Here is a 20,767-nt window from a genome sequence, read left to right as displayed (position 1 = left end):
ATTATAAACCCCAAAAGAGGTGCCTTTATATATATATATATAAAACCCTCACTATAAACCAATATTTCCTTATTTCAAAGTCTAATTCAATTATGAACACACCATAACTCGTGGATGATTAAATTGCAAATTGTGGGTGTCCACTAGGCAAGCAGATGTATTAAATTTGTTTGCTGCTATAATTCACCTTTCCAACCACGCGGTATATTTTTCAGGACCACTCAAGGATGTAGTTGCCTTGCCTGAGGTTCCTTACGTCGTCTAGTATTTATGGTGCATCTGATATACAGAATATCTTCTTCAAGGAGACACACATACATCACTTGAACTTTAGCACATATTACATTGTCCTAATGGAAAACTGTTATAGGAGAATGATTTTTTCTCTCCCATTTCCCCATGCACTTCCTCACATCTGAGCACAGCTTTTTTAAAAATAAAAATGTCCTCATTTATGTTTTATTGGAACATGAACCTTTTGGTTTATTTCTCACCAAAGTTGTGCTCTTACAAAAGAAAACTCATTTTCTTTTGGGAAAGATGGAACAGGTGATAATATTTATAAAGACAGGGTTGAAGTCATCATCATCAGCATGCTTTAGTTTTCATCTTAAAATGCATCTGAACAAAACAGAGCATCACACTACTTCATCTGCAGCTCAGCAGGTGAGGGGAATTGCTTTGTAGCTAGTTTGGGGGAGAGAGTTGAGATTGAGAGTTCACCATTCCTAATCGCATCTGGGCTCTGGTGGGAGGTGCACCAGTAAAAGATCTAGGACAAAAATCTTTATTATATCTCTTAAATAAAAACAGAACAGCTACAGGAAATTCCTTTCTCCACCCAGATATGGCTAAGTCCAGTGCCAACTAGTACCTCTACCATGAAACAGTGTGAACAGGTATGTGAATCTGAACATGTGAGATGCTTTATCTCTGTATATCATAGCATAAGTAAAGGATGATATGACTTAAATATGACACAATATTCTCCAACAAATTGACTGTGTAAGTGCAAGATAGGAAGGGGTCAATGGGCTCATCCCCACTCTTCCCCTCATGTGATAGCAATTGTGTTTGTGTGTAAGAATGATTGAAGTGGGTTCAGTCATCATGTAGCATCATTCTGAGGGGCATCCTAGAGGAAATTGTGGCTGTCGTGGGCTCTTCAGTTCTGTCAGGATCTGCTTTGCCAACTCCAGACAGAGGCGAAGGAAGGAGGAGAAGAAGCAGGGTTTGGCAGTTGCTGGAAGGCTGACATGCATGGATAGACAATGGATGTTCTCCACTTGTGACTCTGTATGTTGGAGAGGGGGAAGCAGATCTCACCCCTCCTGCAGAGCAGAGACCCTCCTTAGGGAGGGCAAGAAGACTTTGGTCAGCCAGAGGGAGGAGCTGGGCAGGAGGAGGGGGTGGCCGAGGTGGAGTCAGAAAGGCATGACTCAAACCCTTGTAACTGAGAACCTGCCGTTGCCTTCATAAGTGGGAAGAGAAGCACCTGCCCAGATGGAGTGCATATGCGTAGATTTCCCATAGAGTGAGAGAGTCCCATGAGTGAACTCATCCCACCTCATCTTTAAAAGCTTGGCAAGAGGACCAAGTTAACTGTCAGAACATCTTCATAGCTACTGTTTAATTTTGAACCTATTGCCTTGTGTCAAGGCTTTGGGAATTATATCCATCCCCTGGTGGCAGCAAAAAGCAGAGAAAACAAGGTAGAGTCCTTTTAAATGACTTTATTCATTTATAATAGCGAGAGACAAAAGAATGCAGTATGCCCTAATAATGGCGTTGCTCCAACTGAGCCCCTCCTCCCTCCTTCCTAACAACAGCATTCCCTTTGCGGTGGCCACTCATGGACAACGGTCTCTGAATCCTTTGTTCCTGCACCCTTAGCAAACACCTAGTTCTGGGAGAAGGGGGGTCAGAAATACTCACCGGTGACAACGTGTCAGCTGGCTGCTCTGCCCCTCCCCCCCTCCTAACACCTCCCAACTCTTCTGTTCGCATGTCTCTGTGCTGTGACCCTCCTCAAACCCCTGCTGCCAATCAAAACTGCTTTTCTCTCCTCTGGAAGCATCAGGAGGGGGGGGGGGAACGATCTCCACCATTCCTCCTCCTCCATCTTGTCCGTCCCCTTCAGTCCAGTCCCTGACACCTTGCTTGTGCATCTTGGAATCTTCTGGCTGTTGTTCTTGCTGCTAAGTCTGTACTGCTACTAGCCTGCATGAATATCTCTTCCTTTATTCACAAGTAAGAGCCACCACTGTTCTTCTTTTGGGACGGAACCATTCCAAACACCAGGATAGAAAAATGGGGGAGAGGCACATTTCAACTCAGCCCTGTTCCATAATGAATACTGAGGAGGCCCATATATCCTCAATCGAGGGGACCATCAAAGCCCCTCCCACCACTGATCTTAAATAACAGGCGGCTTGGTTGGTATGGGATGCAGTGCTTTGGCAAACACCCAGGTCCCAGACCCTAATAGCAACACTTTAAATCTTTCTGGGAATGTAATTGGCAGCCAACCTACAGAATGAATTGGCTTTTGCTTTTGCTGCCCTCATCTGAATGTTATGAATTCAAAGCTATCCTCTTGTAATATCAAACTGCTTAAAGGGCAGGAGGTTTTTCTAAACTGCACATTTGGGAAACACTGCCATTTATGGCTCTGGATTCCAGAGAGGCAAATGGGAATGAAAAGGCGTTGTTCTCCATATTGACAAGGCTTTCTAAAGGCGAGAAATCTCCTAAGCATGCCTGGCCTACTTTTTCTTCCTTCTCCCAGGTTAAAGGCATCAGATTGTTTTGGATGTCTTCTCTAGAGAACTTAACATTTGCTTTATCTCTTTTGGTTGTTGTTGTTGTTTGTCTTTTATATAATTGCACTAGATAATATTGCAAAGTCGTATAAAATTAAAATCAAGTTTGAAATAGGGTTTGTTAATTACAGCATTTAACTGTTGTGGTTATTGTTTCCTAGGAGATTAATGAGGTGAATTATTGTAACATAATTAGACTACAGTATATCTAATCTCTTACATACCCTTGTGGTTTACTGTTATTCAAGTATCACTTGAAGGTTAATTTCACTTAGCTGGTGTATGCTTGACTTTGGCAACACACTTTATATTGAAATACGTTTATAATTATATTTGAAAGTCGTTAGGCAACAGCTTTGCCAAAATTATCATTGTAAACCGCACTGATAGAGGTAAGGATATTATAAACTGTGCAATCTACACACACAAACATTCTTATAAAACTCAGAGGGACCATATGCTATCAGCAGGATCACAATGAGATTCATGAATGCATTCTGAGAGCAGTTCTGCTTTGCCTTGCCTGTTTCGATTGTCCATCGTGATATATTGCAATCATTCAGAGAACCCAAGTTGGAGAGAAGGAGAATTCCATTAGATGGGTTGCAAAGGATATAATTTTTATGTGCTAAATTACAAATCCAATAATCCCCCCCAGCTGCCCTAAAAATGTTTTTAACTGCAGCTTCCCCCCACCCCAAACCCTTATAAGTTACTGAATTCCTCATTTCACAATGAGAGGCTTTGGGCTATTAGAATGGAAGCACTGTTAGTTTTCTGTAGTACCACTTCAGAGGTTGTTATTATCTTACCCTATTTTGAATAGCAATATATGGTATTACAGCTAAGAGTCAAGATAAGGCCAAACATTCATCACAGTCAAACTTCTCTCCCCCCCCCAAAAGGAACCAATCAACCTATGTTGTCATTATTTTAATCCCAGGAATGCAGCATCTGCTCCCTCCCTCACCAACCTCTTTTTTCACACCAAATCAACCTGTCTCCATCGTAAATTCATGCTTGCTGTATTTCCTTTCATGCTGACTTCAGCAAGATATTATAAGGAATAGCTGCACTTTGGGGAGAGGGATACTGCTTATTATTTGCTTATATGATAATTTCCGTCAACTCACAGTATATGATACACAGTGCGTGTGGCTGGCTTTTAATTTGTGCGCAGTTGAGTTCAGCTTGTCTCCTTATTCTGGCTGTCAAAGGGCATTCATCAAAGGAGAGGTCTGCATGAAAATTCCACAAGGGATCCCAAGGTGTTCTTTTTGGAATATGTGAGGACACACACAGACGTTCCACCACTTTTATCAAAGCTCTTTTGGCTTCCCATGAAATGTAGGATATCTTGTGGGAAGCCATTTACCCATCTTGCCTGCTACTCACTCTGGTAATTGTTGTTGCGTGCCAAGGCCCCGTGACCCGCAGTACCCTAGTGGATAATAAACACACGGTCAGAAGTATTTAGGTTTATGGGTTCAAACAGGCCACAACTTTATTGGCTACATATGGGAGTGGTTTGGCTTAGGCATTGGGTGAAGCCAGGCTATATCTTGACTCCCGCCCATCTGCAGGGAGTCCATCTAAGGGTAAACCACCAATAGAGGGAGCCCTATGACTTACATCAAATAGGGGCACCCATAGGGTCCCCATTGGGGTCTTGGCATGGCCCTAGCCCATGTCTGGGCATCAGACAGAATCCATACCCCCAGATCCCTTTAACAGGATACCTTTAATGGGGAGGGACAGGCAGAGGCTACAACCTCCCCTCCATTCAAACAAAGGCTTACCCAATGCCTAGCCTCACAACGTTGTGATGATTGCTACAAGGTAGGCGAAAACCAAATGGCTGGTGCCAATTTGCCAAGTGGAAAAAAACATCCTACCTGGCCCCAACAATATGGCGGCCGACATTTGTCCATAGCAAGGTCGTGTTATAGCAAAGCATAAAAAAGAGGGTGGGTTGGGAGATCTGGCAATGGGAGAGAGAGGAGAGCTCCCCAGCCATGTCACAGTTTAAATTCCTGCTGCCACACCTCCAACCAGTGCTGATTGGACAGCAGGGCCACCCCTGGGCAGGATCACTGCAGGGGCCCAGATGCCTGGCCGCAATGCCAAACACCAGAAAAGCTGAGCAGACTAATTACCTAGTGTTTTAACCAGGGTCCTTTCTCAAATGAGAAGTGCCCTTCTGGATCAGGTTTAAGCCCATCTAGCCCAGTGCCCTGTTCTCATAGTGGCCAGCCAGATCCCCCAAGCAGGACCTGAGTGCAACAGCAACTTTCTGTACTTGTAATTCCCATCAACTGGTATTCAGGGGCATACTGCCTCTGACAGTGGAGGTAGAGCAGTGTTTCCCAATCTTGGGTCTTCAGCTGTTTTCAGACTACAATTCCCATCATCCCTGACCACTGGTCTTGCTAGCTAGGGATGATGGGAGTTGTAGTCCAAAAAAAGCTGGAGACCCAAGTTTGGGAAACACTGATAGAGCATAGCCATAATGGCTAACAGTCATCAATAGCTCCTCCATGAATTTGTCTAATCCTCTTTTAAACTAATCTAGGATGCTGGCCATACCTACAGCCTGTGGAAGCAAGCTCCATAGTTTAACTATGTGTGTGTGAAGAAGTGCTTTCTTTGGCTCTCCTGAATCTTCCAGTGTTCAGCTTCACTAGATGATCCCGAGGTCCAGTATTATGAGAGAGGGAATGGGGGGAAATATTCTCTGTATCCAATTTCTTCATATCAGGCATGGAGATTGAACATAGTCATCATGACTACTAGCCATTGATAGTCTTATCCTCCATGAAATGTCACGTGAAACTATTTGTAGTATCTGGTCTTTAGCATACTGATTTCTGGCCACTAGTCCATGATAAATCATTGTTGTTGTTGTGCTTATGCCTTGCATTAGCCACCAAGGTGCGATCCATTGTTCTTTTCCTTTGGCACTAAGGTAGATGAACAGGGCTCAGGTGGAGAGGCATCAATGACTGGCAGATGGGAGAGAACCACAGTGTTGTGATTAAAGTAGCTTCTGAAGGTTAATTTCACTTGGCTGGAACATATTTTGACATTGGCAGGGAACCTTATATTAGAATATGGTTTTAATTATATTTGAGAGTCATTAAGTGACAATTCTGCCTAAGTGATTGTGCAGCTCTGCCCCACTTGGTTTATTTTTTAAAGCCTTTTATAACACACCCACCTCAAAGCAGGGGCACTGAAGTATGTAGCCTTCAGTACTCCTCAAAGTGCATAACATGCCACTGACAGGATTCTGTCAGTTTCCGTTTTTCCCCTTTCCAATCTTAAATTTTGTTCTGCATCAATTTGTGGTTATTATTTTTAAATGTCAATGTGAAAATTTGTATGCATTTATGTGTGTGTTTCCTTTAACAGAAACATTTTTAGACAAAATTTTGTCCCTCATGTGCATTTTTGTAATCAACTTCCCATAGCAGAATGCATTTTTCTAGTTTATTACAGTATTCTGCACACTTTTATTTACCTGAAGTCTTCACTGATATGCACATCTCTGTATGCATTCTTTGGTTAGATTACTACTGTTTCACAAAATCCAGAGACATGTGAAATTCATAGGTGAGCTGTGCTTTGCTTTGGCTCAGGTCAGAAGGTGCAAATTTGGTAAGTTCACATTAAAGGCCTGGGCTCCTTTAGGAGGAGGGGTGGGATAGGATCTAAATAAATAAATAAGATGCAAACCAGGCAAATTTCTCCCCCATCTCTGCCTGTTCCAGGAATATTACTAGACTTATCAATACAACCCATCTTGCTTCTCTTGAAGCTCCTTTTTTATTACCAAAGTCTGCCTTTCCTACAAAGAACCCCAATGTAGGCATGTGTAACATTCCCTGAATTATATGGGCCACATCTGCACTATACATCTAATGCTGTGTTGTGTCACTTTAAGCAGCCAGGGCTTCCCCAGAAGAATCCTGGGAACTGTAGTTTGTTAAAGGTGCTGAGTGCTGCTAGGAGAGTCCTTGTCCTTTCACAGAGCAGCAATTCCTAGAGTTCCCCGGGAAGTGGCATTGTTTGTTCCCACTCTGGAAATTGTAGCTCTGTGACCAGAACTTGGGTCACCTAACTCTCAGCACCCTTAACAAACTACAGAACCCAGGATTCTTTGGAGGAAGCCACAGCTGTTTAGAGTGGTATGATATCCCTTTAAATGTATAGTGCAGATGCCGCCCGCCCCCCCAAACTTTTCTTCTGGTTCTTTAGTGGCCCTATTCCACTAGCCTGCACTTACCACCAAGTTCACTGTTGTTGTTGTTGTTGTTGTTGTTGTTGTTGTTGTTGTTGTTGTTGTTGTTTAGTTGTTTAGTCATTTGTGACCCCATGGACCAGAGTACACCAGGCACTCCTGTCTTCCACTGCCTCCCGCAATTTGGTCAAACTCACGTTTGTAGCTTCGTGGACACTGTCCAACCACCTCATCCTCTGTCGTCCCCTTCTCCTTGTGACCTCAATCTTTCTCAGCATCAGGGTCTTTTCCAGGGAGTCTTCTTTTCTCATGAGGTGGCCAAAGTATTGGAGCCTCAGCTTCAGGATCTGTCCTTCCAGTGAGCACTCAGGGCTGATTTCCTTAAGAATGGATATATTTGATCTTGCAGTCCATGGGACTCTCAATAGACTCCAGCACCATAATTCAAAAGCATCAATCAAGTTCACTGTTAGAAAGACTTATAAGGAGAGCTTTGCTGGATCCAAAAGGCTCATGTGGTCCATATCCTGCTTCTTACAGTGGCCAAGCAGTTGGTTCTGAGAAGGCTACAAGAGTTCACAAATGCTTTTAACAAATGACAATTCCTAGGATTCTTTGGGGGGAACTATGATTGTAAAGGTGGTATGATCCTGCTTTAAATGTATAGTGCAGATGTGACAATTGCTACCCCAATTGAAGCTCTTTATGATTCCCACTTGAAATGTGGTCTTTGTGAAGACATTTGGCTGCCTGGAGATTGAATGATACACCCTTGCCCACCGCCACACGCCCAACATGTTCAAAACTCTCCTTGCACTACGGCTTCATTGTGTCTCCTCCTCCTCCTGAGCCAGATGCAACTCTGCCTCTGCCGTTCAATCCAGTATCCTGTTCTCACAGTGGCCAGCCAGAGGCTTGTGGAAAACCTGCAAGCAGGATTCAAGCAAAAGAGCACTCTTCCCTCCTGCGGTTTCCAGCCACTGGTATTCAGAAGCATTTCTGCTTCCAACTGTTTTGCTGTGCAGAAACATATGATTGAAGCTGATGAAAGCTACACTGTAGACTATCCAAGAAGCAGATTGAAGGATTCCTGGAGAGAGTGTCATTCCAAACATATTGAAGAGGGGTGCCAAACATTTCTGGGAAAGTGACACATTTTGATCGAAGCACGGAGGAAATTGCAGGGAAATGTGAGTCATTTTGGCTCAGTCCGAATCTGATCCAAAGAATGTGGAATGATGAACTGGCCTGTGAACTTCTGAATGTGTCCACTCATCCTTTGAAAGTGCTAACATGCTCTAATTCAGGAGAAGCCAACATGGAATGGTGCAGATGACATCCATCATCTACAACCATTGACCATGTTGGCTAAGGCTCGGGAGAGTTGTAATCCTAGTACATACTGAGGGCATAATGTTTGCTATCTCTGACCTAGAAAATCCCTCTTAGAATAATACACTTGTAGTGTAGGGCTTGAACACACAACCTGAGTTTAAGAGTTTCATGCTATACCAACAGAGCTGGATTAGACCAGTGACCCACTTTATTCAACTTTTATTCCTACTTTTTGGAAATGATTGCAGACCTCCTACTCTCAAAAAGGGTCTTATCTCTCTTACCATTCCTCTTGTGAGTGGGTGGAGTTTGGGTCCTACCCACATCATGGAAAAGGCTTATTTCCATCTTGCATTCTCTCATGAAATTGAAACAGGTGGGAGACTGTAGCTCACTGGAAGGGCATCTGCTTTGCATGCAGAAGGTCCCAGGTTCTATCCCTGGCATCTGCAGGTAGGGATTGGAGAAAACCTTATGCTTCTTAGTTGCCATCTGATGTATCCATTGCTGGTCTGTGCAATTTAAAAATACAGTATGTTGCCATATTCCAAGACAGAGGAGCATTGGCCCTTTTGAGCTTGGTATCTCTACTCCTAGGTTAGCCAGCATGGTTCCCTCCAGATGCAGCTGGACTTTACCTCCCATCATCCCTGATGGCCACATTGGCAGGATTGATGGGAGCTGGAGTGACTAGAGTGGCTGCTCTTTCCTTAGTTGGTCTACGGTTTAGAATTTTAGGTTCCTGCTTTCAACGTTCTTAGAATCAGTGTGTGTGTGTCTGTCTGTCTGTGTGTGTGTGTTTTGAGTGGGGAGCATTGTATCAGTTGCTACTTCAGTCCTCTTCAGCACTCTCCTATCTACTTACTAAAGTGTTACAGATCCTGCCAAGGGCTTTCTGTTCCTCTTCTGACAGATTTCTTGGTTGTAATTCATCTGGGCCTGGAGCTTTGTCGACTTCTAATAGCTCTAATTGCCTAATTAAAGTATCGGCTGTGGTTACAACTCTGGAGCCTTTCAAAGACTGTGTTTTCTCTCGCTCCCCTCCTCCTAAAGAAAGGAAACGTATTTCAGCATTGTGGTCTCTACTTCTTCTGTATGTCTTTTGCAACCTATAGTTAATGCTGCTAAGCCTCATTTGACTTGAATGACTTGCTTCTCCGGCTAAAAGTGGTTATAGGGTTCAGAGTAGAATTGAATGCCATAAGACTGCAACAGCTCTGCAGCTAGGAAAAATCATGTGGATATTTAAGCAGAGACATCACCTTGCCAACAAAGGTCCGTATAGTTAAAGCTATGGTTTTTCCAGTAGTGATGTATGGAAGTGAGAGTATTAAAGGGCGGAATTGAGGACCGGTGCCCCTGTTGCTCCCCTTAATGGATCACTGCCTTGCCGTGGCGAAGGGGCTTGAATAACTAAGAGAAGCTATGAACTATGCCGTGCAGGGCCACCCAAGATGGACAGGTCATAGTGGAGAGTTTTGACCAAACGCGATCCACCTGGAGCAGGAACCGGCAAACCACTCCAGTATCCCTGCCAAGAAAACTCCATGGACAAAGACAACATGGACCATAAAGAAGGTCGATCGCCGAAGAATTGATGCTTTTGAACTATGGTGCTGAAGGAGACTCTTGAGAGTCCCATGGACTGCAAGAAGACCAAACCTATCCATTCTTAAGGAAATCAGCCCTGAATGCTCACTGGAAGTACAGATCCTAAAGCTGAGGCTCCAATACTCTGGTCACCTCATGAGAAGAGAAGACTCCCTGGAAAAGACCCTGATGTTGGGAAAAATTGAGAGCACAAGGAGAAGGGGACGACAGAGGACGAGATGGTTGGACAGTGTTCTCGAAGCTACCAGCATGAGTTTGACCAAACTGCGGGAGGCAGTGGAAGACAGGAGTGCCTTGCGTGCTCTGGTCCATGGGGTCACGAAGAGTCGGACATGACTTAACGACTAAACAACAACAACAATTTACTTAACTACCTGAGATGTGTGGAAATGTGCAGTGCTACAAAGAACGCAAGAACATAAAGAGCCCTGTTGGTTCAGGCCAAAGGCCCATCCAGTCCACAATCCTGTTCTCACCATGGCCAACCAGATGCATCAGTGGGAAATCTCAAAGCAGGACCTGAGTGCAAGAGCCTTCTCCCCATGTGTGATTTTCAGCAGCTGGTATTCAGAACCACATTGCCTCCAACACTGGAAGAAGTACATAGTCAATATGACTTCTTGTCTTATCCTCCATAAAATCATTAATTAATTGAAGGAAAAGCTCTTCAAAGGCCAGTTTTCAAATCTGCCATGAATGCCGTAGGAGTATAAAGGCAAATAAATGTGCCAACAAGTGCATGTAGCACACTTTCCCCACATGTGTCTTTACTTCCATTGATATTTCTGTCTTCATGCACGCTGGTAAGACATGCATCTAAAAGGGCAGAGATGAGATCTTTCAAAATGCAGATCTGAACCACTGCTACACACTGTAGGCATACTATTATCTGCAATCGGATTAACTGTGCATCACCTGGGAAATATGAGGCTGCCTCATATTGGTCCACATAGCCTGCAACTGTCTGTTCTGACTGGCAGGGCTACAATTTATCTCAAAGGATTTAAAAAAACAACAACAACCAATCACAAACAGATCTGGAAATGGGGAGAACTGAACTTAAATTTGGAATGATGCAACGGGAAGGGAATTAATTACATTCTTAAATCTAACCACAACAAACAGCGCACCAAATAAGCTTGCTTTTGTGGAACCTTAATTGCAGTGCATGCAATGGATGTAGGTTGGAACGAAAAAGGAGTTCCCCTTACATCCCAAATTATGAGAAAGGGAGGATTGTGAGAATGGAATTTGCTCATCTATCCTCTCTCTTTTTTCGGGGGGGGGGGGGGAGGGCAGGCAAGTGCTCAAGTTTCATTACCTGCTCATCTTCTGTATTTCCTTTAATCACAGAATGGAATGGAGGAAAGTCATTCCAGCTAAGCCATCATTTCAGGCGGCTGACAGTTTGGGCCCTGAACACTGTGTCACCTTCTTTCTTAAACTCGCTGTGATAAATTATGGCAGGTTGAACTTTACACTCTTTTGTCCTTATCTTGGACCTTGCCTGCATAAAGGTGTGCTACTGGAACATATGAGCCTTCAGCACATTACTTCACTTTGGCTGATCACCTGCAGAAAATTATGGGTGGAATCCAGCAAAAAGTTCCTGAAAGCGAGGTTTTATTCCTCTGAGATTGTCAAAATTTGTGCTGTCAGCAAAGGAAGCTCGAGTCCTGTATACCAAAGTTAAAGCATTCTTGACTGTCTTGTTTGATATGAAACATCTTAAAGGGACTCTTGAGTTTTAAATATATTGGTTTCCAATTCAAATTCAAATTTGTGGTCAAAACAGTCATTCAAGAGAGGGAGCTATTGGCTAAAGATGTGAGAATGCATCCTTTTCCATTCTGCCCTGCACGTGCTATATGCAGAACTGCTTTCATTCTGCTGCAGTTCACCTGCCACAAAACTACTCTATTCTTCTTATTGTCTGCTGTGGCAAGATTGTGGTCTTGAAAGACCTACATTGGCTCCCAGTACGTTTGCGAGCACAATTCAAAGTGTTGGTGCTGACCTTTAAAGCCCTAAATGGCATCAGTCCAGTATTCCTGAAGGAGCGTCTCCACCCCCATCATTCTGTCCAGACACTGAGGTCCAGCTCCGAGGGCCTTCTGGTGGTTCCCTCACTGCGAGAAGCCAAGTTACAGGGAACCAGGCAGAGGGCTTTCTCGGTAGTGGCACCCGCCCTGTGGAACGCCCTCCCACCAGATGTCAAAGAGAACAACAACTACCAGACTTTTAGAAGACATCTGAAGGCAGCCCTGTTTAGGGAAGCTTTTAATGTTTGATGCATTACTGTTTTTTAATATTTTGTTGGAAGCCACCCAGATGGGCGGGGTATAAATAATAAATTATTATTATTATTATTATTATTATTATTATTATTATTATTATTAAACTTACATAACTTATGTAAAGTACATTGCCATTATGTAATTTCACCCCATTTACCGTATTTCACTGCAAAGGAAATGCAATACAACAGTATGTGGGGGTGGGGGGGTGGGGACAATTAGTTTCATATTGTGTGAGAGTGCTGTTGTGCTTGAGTCCTATTTGCTGGTCTCCCATAGACATTTGGGTAACCACTATTCAAACAGGATGCTGGATTAGATGGGCCATTGGCCTGATCCAGCAGACTTTTCTTATATACTTATGCACAGAACAATGAAGTTTTGGAATGACTGAAGTTTCATCCTCCTGAGCACAGACTCCTATTCTCTTGCTTCCAATGAGACGTCTGTCTTCTGCAGGATAGGCACTATTGTACTTAACAAGGGATGCACACATACTGTAGAAGCTGTGTAGGACACCAGCATCCCATCAGCACCAGAATGATGCCCTGTAACATCTGAAGGAAATAAAGCCTGCCGCTCCAATGCAAGGAATAACAAGACAAGCAGATTTGTGCCTTCTTCTCCTTCTTTTAATGAATAAATTATCTTCCCGTTTGTTATTTATCTTCTTTATAAAAAAAATAAAATCTCCCAAGTACTTCTACTCATAATTATGGCAATTCATGTTTTTGCAGAATATTGGCACCTGCTGCATCTAGGATAATAGCATCATTCAAATCCCCACAGTAGAAAGAATAGAGGGCTCAGCTAATTTCTATCTGGAAATGGTTGAGTTCCTAGCAAAGCTGCCTGATACAATTCATATGCATTGTAGACCAAACGGGAGTGATGGATATCATTATTTTTGAAATGTTTGGGAAATTAACAGACAAACAGCAGATGTTTTCCTATATCACCAGGGCAGAGGTCACATTTCTGTCTTGCAAGGTGAGGATATCACAAGTATTGTAGCAGTTGTTTTTGTTTGTTTGTTTGTTTGTTTGTTGTTGTTGTTGTTGTTGTTGTTGTTTATCTTTTTCACTTCTTCTCCCACCTCACTCACCCAACTGTTGGAGAATTCTGCCTTCTACCCTTAAAATATTCAGTGTAATGACCATTCACATTCTCTACACATGATTCAGAGGTATTAATGCTTCTGAATACCAATTGCTGAAAACCACAGGAGGAGAGAATGGTCTTGTGCTTGGGTCCTGCATCTGCATGGCCATTGTGAGAAGAGAATATTGGACTAGATGGGCCATAGGCCTGATCCAGCAAACTTCAATACAGGGGAGGATTGTGAAAGGTTGGGTTGTCTCCAATGTTGGTCCTACTCAGAATAGATGCATTAAAATGACTAGGATGAATAAGTTATCTCAATGGGTCTACTCCGAGTAAACATTTGGATATAACCTGATATTCTCCCTTAGCCTTAGGTTGTGGGGATGAACAAATATGTCAATTTTGGTTTCGCCTAGTTTCTCACTTTTCCAGCCTTTTGTCCAGTTAACCACACCAGCATTGGTTCATGATTTTTGTCAGCATTTTAATGCACATTTTTCCAAACAGACACATGTTGCATACAGTTTTGCCAACTACACACTTCTAAGCATTTAAATGCACACCTTCTACTAATAAACACACTTTGTACACTTTTTTGGGGGGTGGTGTGGTGGAAAACAGCATCACCAAATTTGGAGAAGTGTGGAATTTGAAGGATGAGTGTATTTTAGAATGTGTGATTTAAGTAGGTTTGCAACCCTTCTTGGTTGTCATTCTGGCATGGACTAGGTTGATCTTGACCATGTTGTTTGCTTCTCAGCCTCAGTTTTCCATTACCAGTAGTCTATAAAGGAACGTAAGAGCATTGGAAGCTGCCTTATACTATGTCAGACCACTGGTCCAGCCAACCAGTAGAAATCAGCAGGGTGGGACAGGCACAGCAGTGCAGCTTAATGGCCTTCTGAACAATGAGCATCACTGCTGGTTCCTGAGCAGGAAAAGGAGACGGCGTGAGGTGCAGAGAACTCACTATGGTGTGAGCATGGTGGCAGGAGTCTTGGATCGGCTCTGCTGCCAGCCCCACACTGTACTGAGCTTGTCAAGCTTCCAGGAACTTCAGCGTTAGTTAATCCACCAAGATAAGCATCAGAGATTGCCCAAAGCCATCCCCAACCCCTTGAAAAACAACAGCACCCCAAATCCTGCAAAATGGGAATAAATCACACCCCTATTTTGTGAATTGCTTGAACAATGAAGCTGATATTTTTTTCAACTCCATGTAGCTAGCGCAGAACCTTTGCCTGTGTTGCCATTTTGCCATTTTAACTGCTTTAAAACACCTCAGCAGAAACAAACTCTTGAGTTCCAGGCTTCACACAATGCCTGTCACATAAATGAGCTATTTGCCTTGGCAGCTGCACACCTGTTTTAAATTAGGTACCTGTCATCCTTCAGTCATCATCTAACTCAGAGAATTTCTTGCTAAGCAGGGCTCAGGCTTATGCTCACCACCACCAGCAACCCCATGCACACACATTTCAATTTGCAATCCATTGTCCTGGAAAACACCTGCCAGGAGTTGGGGAGTTGGGCCCAAATAAGGCAGATTCCAAAGGTCTGTGGGCAGCTGGCTGTTTATCTAGAGGGGGCCAGAACATGCTGCAGCGAAGGAAGGGTTTTTCTTTAAGCTCCAACCAAATACTGGAACAGCCAGAAAGAGCTAACATAGTCCAAGAAGAGCAAGAGGTGAGTTTTCAGTGGTGCTTGGCCTTGAGTCTTTTCCAGTGACAAGAGTTATTTAGGTTGAAAACCAGTGTTCTGAAGTTGGTTTTTTGGTGGGGCCAGATTTACTTACTTACTATACCACCCTTCATCTGAGGATCACATGGCTGTTTACAATATAAAATTGGTCCTCCTGGTTAGTCATCTGTGGTAAAGTAAGGATCATCTGAATTTCAGTCTAAATGACTATATTTTATTTCCACCATCAGAGACAGCCCCCAAATACCAACTGCTGGAAACTTCGGTTGTTGTTGTTCTCTTACAAGCTTCCCATAGGCATCTGGTTGGCCACAGAAAACAGGATGTTGGACTAGATGGGCCACTGGCGTGATCCAGCAGGGTTCTTGTGCTCCAAAGAACTGATTTGGAGAAGCTCCTTCCCAGCTGAGCTTTGAGATCTTCCAGGTTTCATTAATGGGGTTCTTATAACAATGGGTTCCTTTGGACCTTCTTCTTCTTCTTCCAGACAACTGAGCAGGGGGGATAGAGTGGGTAGAAGTAGGCCAGAGTGTAAGCCTTCAATGCTGGATAAATCAAATCCATTGCCCTCACTGCCTCCTCAGTTTTTACCTAACTTATCAGTTGGCAAGACCGCGGCTATTAGTTTGATGTTCAAGCCTGTGTTCCAGCTCTGTGCCCTGTTCCTTGACAGTAATTACTTAATGCCAAGGCACGTCTCTCCCTGACTGTTTCATTAGTAAGTTGCATCTAACTGTGTGCCAGAGGCTTTCAGAGCTGCAAGTTCTCCTGTCTGTGGGGACCACAGTAATGAAGAGTGGGAAGGAAAAAGGATGACCCTCAGCTGCGAGGGTCACCAGCTAGCTTCACCCTCCTGCCAGAAGCTAAATTCAGCACTCTGAACAGATCTGCAGCTTTTTGATCACCATAGGGTCCTTTTTATTTATTTATTTGAACAATGCTGCCTAAAAACAAATGAATTTTCCTAGTATTTGGGGGGTGGCAAGGAAGGGATAGTTGTTAACAGGGCATGGGCACAAAATCCAGATGCTTGGAGAAAATGATCTGCTCAATGTGCTACATGGAGTCAAAATGGCTATAGTATAGGGTTGAGCTCCTAGCCTACTGTATAAAAATATTGCCCTGCTTTGACAAATTTGCATTGTCCGGGGGCTTGGGAAAAAAGAAAGGCACTGCACATTTCTAATTAATTACATTTCGTCAGTTCTTCCTCCTCACCCCCAAAATCCTCCAACATTGTGTTTGAAATTCTAGCACATTTTAAAAGTGTATTTTGTGGGACAGAAGGTTGGCATGGAAACTGCCTTCAGAGAAAGTTCCATCCGTGCTGGTGTGTTATTTCTTCCCCGAGATTGCCTATAAACAGCTCCAAGGTGCAATGCAAACCACCGGCCCTTTGGCCTGCAACGTGCCAAGGGTAGAACCAGGTGTACACTTACCTGGTAGTAAGCCCCATTAAACATAGTGTGGCTTATTCCAGAATTGGCATGCATAGGATTGAAAGGGGTGAATGGTCTCGATCTGGAATGGGGAACTTGTGGTCCTCCACTGGTTGGACTCCCAGCCCCCAGCTTGCATACCAATGGCATTCATGAGTCCTGAGCTTTTCCTAAAGGAAAGCTGTTTGCAAAGAATCGCATCAAACACAAGCTGCAGGATTGCTCCTTCCTATCAGCTGCTGAGCAGAGAGAATGATCCTGGGGTGGAGGTTGGTGGAGGCATCAGGCAGACATGAAGTTATGCCTACCTTCTCCCAGAAGACCCAGCTAGCAATCAGTCGGCTTTTTCATGTGTTTTCCTGCCCTGTACCCTGACAGCCACAGACGTTGGACCATCCAGCGCAACCTAAAGCAACCCATGGCTGTTTGAAACTGAACCCTCTGGCCTTTGAGTCCCTTCAAAGAGGCACAATTTGGCTCAGGACTTGGCTGAATCTGGTGCACAGCCCTAGTGTTTCATGACTTTCTTTGCACAGGGTCCCCCCTCCCTCTGATTTTGTTGAGTTTCAGTCCAAGGACATGGTTTTAACACACAGGAGATTGCTAAGTAGGTCTGTGTTTGGTTAGTCTGTTGTTGGGAGACTGCATATGTATAAATGCATGCTGCCAAATAGGTATTTGCAAGCCATTTTGAAGTCCTAGCTGGAAAATGAGTTTGAAACTGGGACAGTGGGAGTGGAAGTTAATGGGAACAGCTATATTAAAAAAAAAAAATTGGGTGCACACTCAGTTTGCCACAACCATTTCCTCCAAATGGATAATTTTGTAGACATCTTAAACACAGGCAAGCCAGCTTTCTGCCCTCTTCATTCCACTTGGCCCAGCCCATTTTCATCATCTCCTTTGGCTGGGATTAATAGCGCCTCGTATGTTCTGGAACCAAGTAACTTGTGTCGAGCTATCAATCCCAGTGCTATTCATTTTTTGTTGTTGTCGGGGAATATTATTACATTGAAATGAGACTCTATCAGAGAAAATAAGAAATTGGATGGGCAGCAGAGCAAGGCACATTTCTGAGCGCTTTGCATAAATGTTTTCCCAACCATAATAGCAGCTTCAGAACAGGAAAGAGAAGAAGGCGAGGGGAGGGGGCAGAGAGAAAAAAGAGAGAAGTCAACTGTCAAATTGCAATTTCTATTCATTTGTGCTTGAAGCACTCTCTCTCTCTCTCTCTCTCTCTCTCTCTCTCTCTCTCACACACACACACACACACACAAACACACACTGTGGTGTGTGTACATGTGACCCAATTTTGTTGCCTGTGCTGTACTCAAAGATAAAAACACACATACACAAAAACACTACCTATCTAAATTAGCAATGCCAACCAAGTTTGCAGAGAATCAGCTCATTATAAAGATTTTCACTACTTATGACACTCTTTTTTATTGTGAGTTGAGCCTTTTTATCCTGAAATTCATATCCTGCTTGCAATTAATAATGCAGCCTACTTTGAGGCAAGAACTCTCTGGTTTCTTGTACACACATTGCCAACTTTCCTCGTTCCAAGCTGGCAAGAGGGGTAGGTGCCATTGACACATGCCTAGAACTTGATTACTCTAACCTGGTTGTGGGAGGAAACCCCAGACTTGTGGGTCAAATGAGGCCCTCCACCACTCTCTGGCCACTTTCACAGCATACATTTAAAGTGTTAAAATACTTTAAACAGTCATGGATTCCCCCAAAGAATTCTGGGAACTGTAGTTCATTAAGGCTGCTAAGAGTAGTTAAGAGATTTCTATTCTCCTCACAGAGCTACAATTACTAGGCTGGTTTAACAATCAGGGAACTCCAGGAATTGTAGCCCTGTGAGGGGAATAAGGGTTATCTTAACAACTCTCAGCACCTTTAACATACTACACTTCCCAGAATGCTTTTAGGGAAGCCATGTTTAAAGAGCTATCCCAGTGCTTTAAATGTATGGTGTGGATGTGGCCTATTTTTCAATATAATGAAGAATGTGAAATCTTTTTTTTCCCTGATCCATACATTAATCAGGCAGATGCAGATAAATTTAGCTCACATTTGGAATTTGCAAAAATTGAATTCCTCTAGCACCCCTTCTTTAATTAATTTTATTATTAAGATTGTATTCTACCTTTCTTCCAAGGTGACCCCAGCTACACATGTTATCCTCACAGCAATTCTAAGTGACAGTGACTGGTCAAAAGTCACACGGTGGACTTTGTGGCTGAGGAGGCAATTTGATCTCTGGTCTCCCACATCCTAGTTCGAGACTTTAATAATTATACCATACTGGTGCCCATCTTCTCAATCTGAGATATGTATCCAACAAGAGAAGATATTGCCAGGCCCAGATCCTGTTTTCTTCCTTTGAATCTGACTTGGAATCTTTCAAGGGTCACCATCCTTTTTTGGGCCAATGGGCATGTTTGTGATTTTAAAGAGAGGACCTTGTAAGGGATTTTGTGGACCCCAGTCACAAAATGGCTGCCACAGAATTTAGCATAATACAAAATGGCTGCGACATCTAAAAGAGCAGACAGGGTCACCAAATGGTGCAGACATGCCCCTCCCATCAGCTCCCCAACAATCTGGGGGAAAGGATCCACATCTGTCACAGAAATAAGTTCTTTGCACCTCTCCTCTGTTTTAGAATGGAAGGGAAGGTGGGCATCCAAGCCTGGCATCCAGTGAAATGGGTGCATGCTTAATGGGGCATGGTCAATATAGGAGTGGTTGAGTGAGTGCAAAACAGGATTTGAGCAGGAAGAGCAAATAGTCTCTGAAGCATTGTAGATTTTTGAGGGGCTATTTACTGAGACCTTGTGTGGATACCACAGACACCATCAGGAGTGGCAGCTTGGCTCACCATCAGTGGGTGCCATGCAGTGTGCATGGCCCTGGCTCTGAAATTTGTGGGTGCCCAGCCCCTTCAGGGGAGTTTTGTGGGTGCTCAGGCACCCAGAGCCCCAGGGAGTTGTCACCTATGGACACCCTATTGGAGATCTATGTAACCTGCCTCTGACCCTCTGGATCATCAGTTGCTTTCATTAGAAATTGATACCTGCCCACTTTGAACTATATCACGGGCTTCTGGTCTGTTTGACTGCCACCACTGGAGCTTCACCCTTCCCAGATTTGGGGTCATGTCTCTTGCACCTGTGTCCTGCGCCCAATGGATAAGCAGAACTGCCTGAGGATCTTCTTGGACATTATCCAACCATAGATCACACTGCAAAATGCTTGAGACATGTTTCCTGACACAAGCTTGCCCTATCATGAAATGCAGTCCACGTGGCAAGATGAATCGTGGAGCCTGAGTAATTTCCTGGTATTGACCAGCATTCTGCTGTCACAATTTGTTATGAGCCCAATCATCTTGCAGCAGCAGCTGCTGTATGGATAATAGGAGAATGCTTTGAAGAAAAATATATATATGGAATCATTTTTGCTGCTCCAAAAATGCCCCCCTGCCCAGCCGCCTGTATCGACAAGGTCCTTTTGCATAAAGTCTCATTCCACGGAATGAATTTCTGAGTTATCCGTATCTGTTGGCAAACATTCCAGGACACACTTGGTGGAAGGACCTTGTTATAACTCATCAGCCCCTGCTGTGTTGCTTAAAATGGACTTCCATTTCTTCACTTCCTTTGTATATATTGGGGGGAAAACCTATAAAATGAAAAAATAAATAATCTTACTGTGGTTTTCTTCCGCCTGCTAGCCAAATTTAAAATCTCTTTTTAAAAAAGTATGTCAGTAATATGAATATTATAGCTGGATTCAGCTTGGTGATCTTTTTGACTGTCATTGAGTGGCTGGCAACATCTTGATGAAATCTAGGAATCAGGTCCACTTGAGCTTTTGACATGTTCAGTTATATGTGGCGATGCAGCTATTGAAGGAGGGAGAATGTATGAAACTGTGTGATAGCTCTCATGGTTCAGGGGCCAGCCTATGAGGTAGTGGTGGTGGCAAAAACAACAACAACAACAACAACAACAACAACAACAACAACACCAAGCTAATGAAACAGTGTTATTTGTCTGTTAAGTCATCCATGTGAGGAGAGGTACAGATGTTCTGGGAATCAGATTAGGAAATAGATGCCAGTATGAGAAACCTATGGCCCTCCATATGTTGTTGGTCAGCCCCAGCCAACATGGCCAATTGTCAGGGGTGATGGGAGATGTG

The 20,767-nt window shown here is 43.6% G+C and overlaps 1 protein-coding gene and 1 long non-coding RNA gene across 18 annotated transcripts in view; both read left to right on the top strand.

The window, feature by feature from the left end:
• Positions 1 to 20,767, top strand: part of RBFOX1 (RNA binding fox-1 homolog 1) — a 1,446,067-nt gene that overhangs the window by 210,090 nt on the left and 1,215,210 nt on the right. The window lies entirely within an intron of this gene.
• Positions 6,760 to 12,962, top strand: LOC310749044. The gene is made up of 2 exons (XR_014541455.1): positions 6,760 to 7,009; positions 12,765 to 12,962. It is a non-coding gene; the product is annotated as an uncharacterized lncRNA (long non-coding RNA).

This window comes from Podarcis filfolensis (assembly GCF_964270895.1).
Source record: "Podarcis filfolensis genome assembly, chromosome: 14".
Classification (NCBI taxonomy): Eukaryota; Metazoa; Chordata; class Lepidosauria; order Squamata; family Lacertidae; genus Podarcis; species Podarcis filfolensis.
The sequence above is the reverse complement of the archived record's forward strand: the minus strand, read 5'-3'. Positions and strand labels throughout refer to the sequence as shown.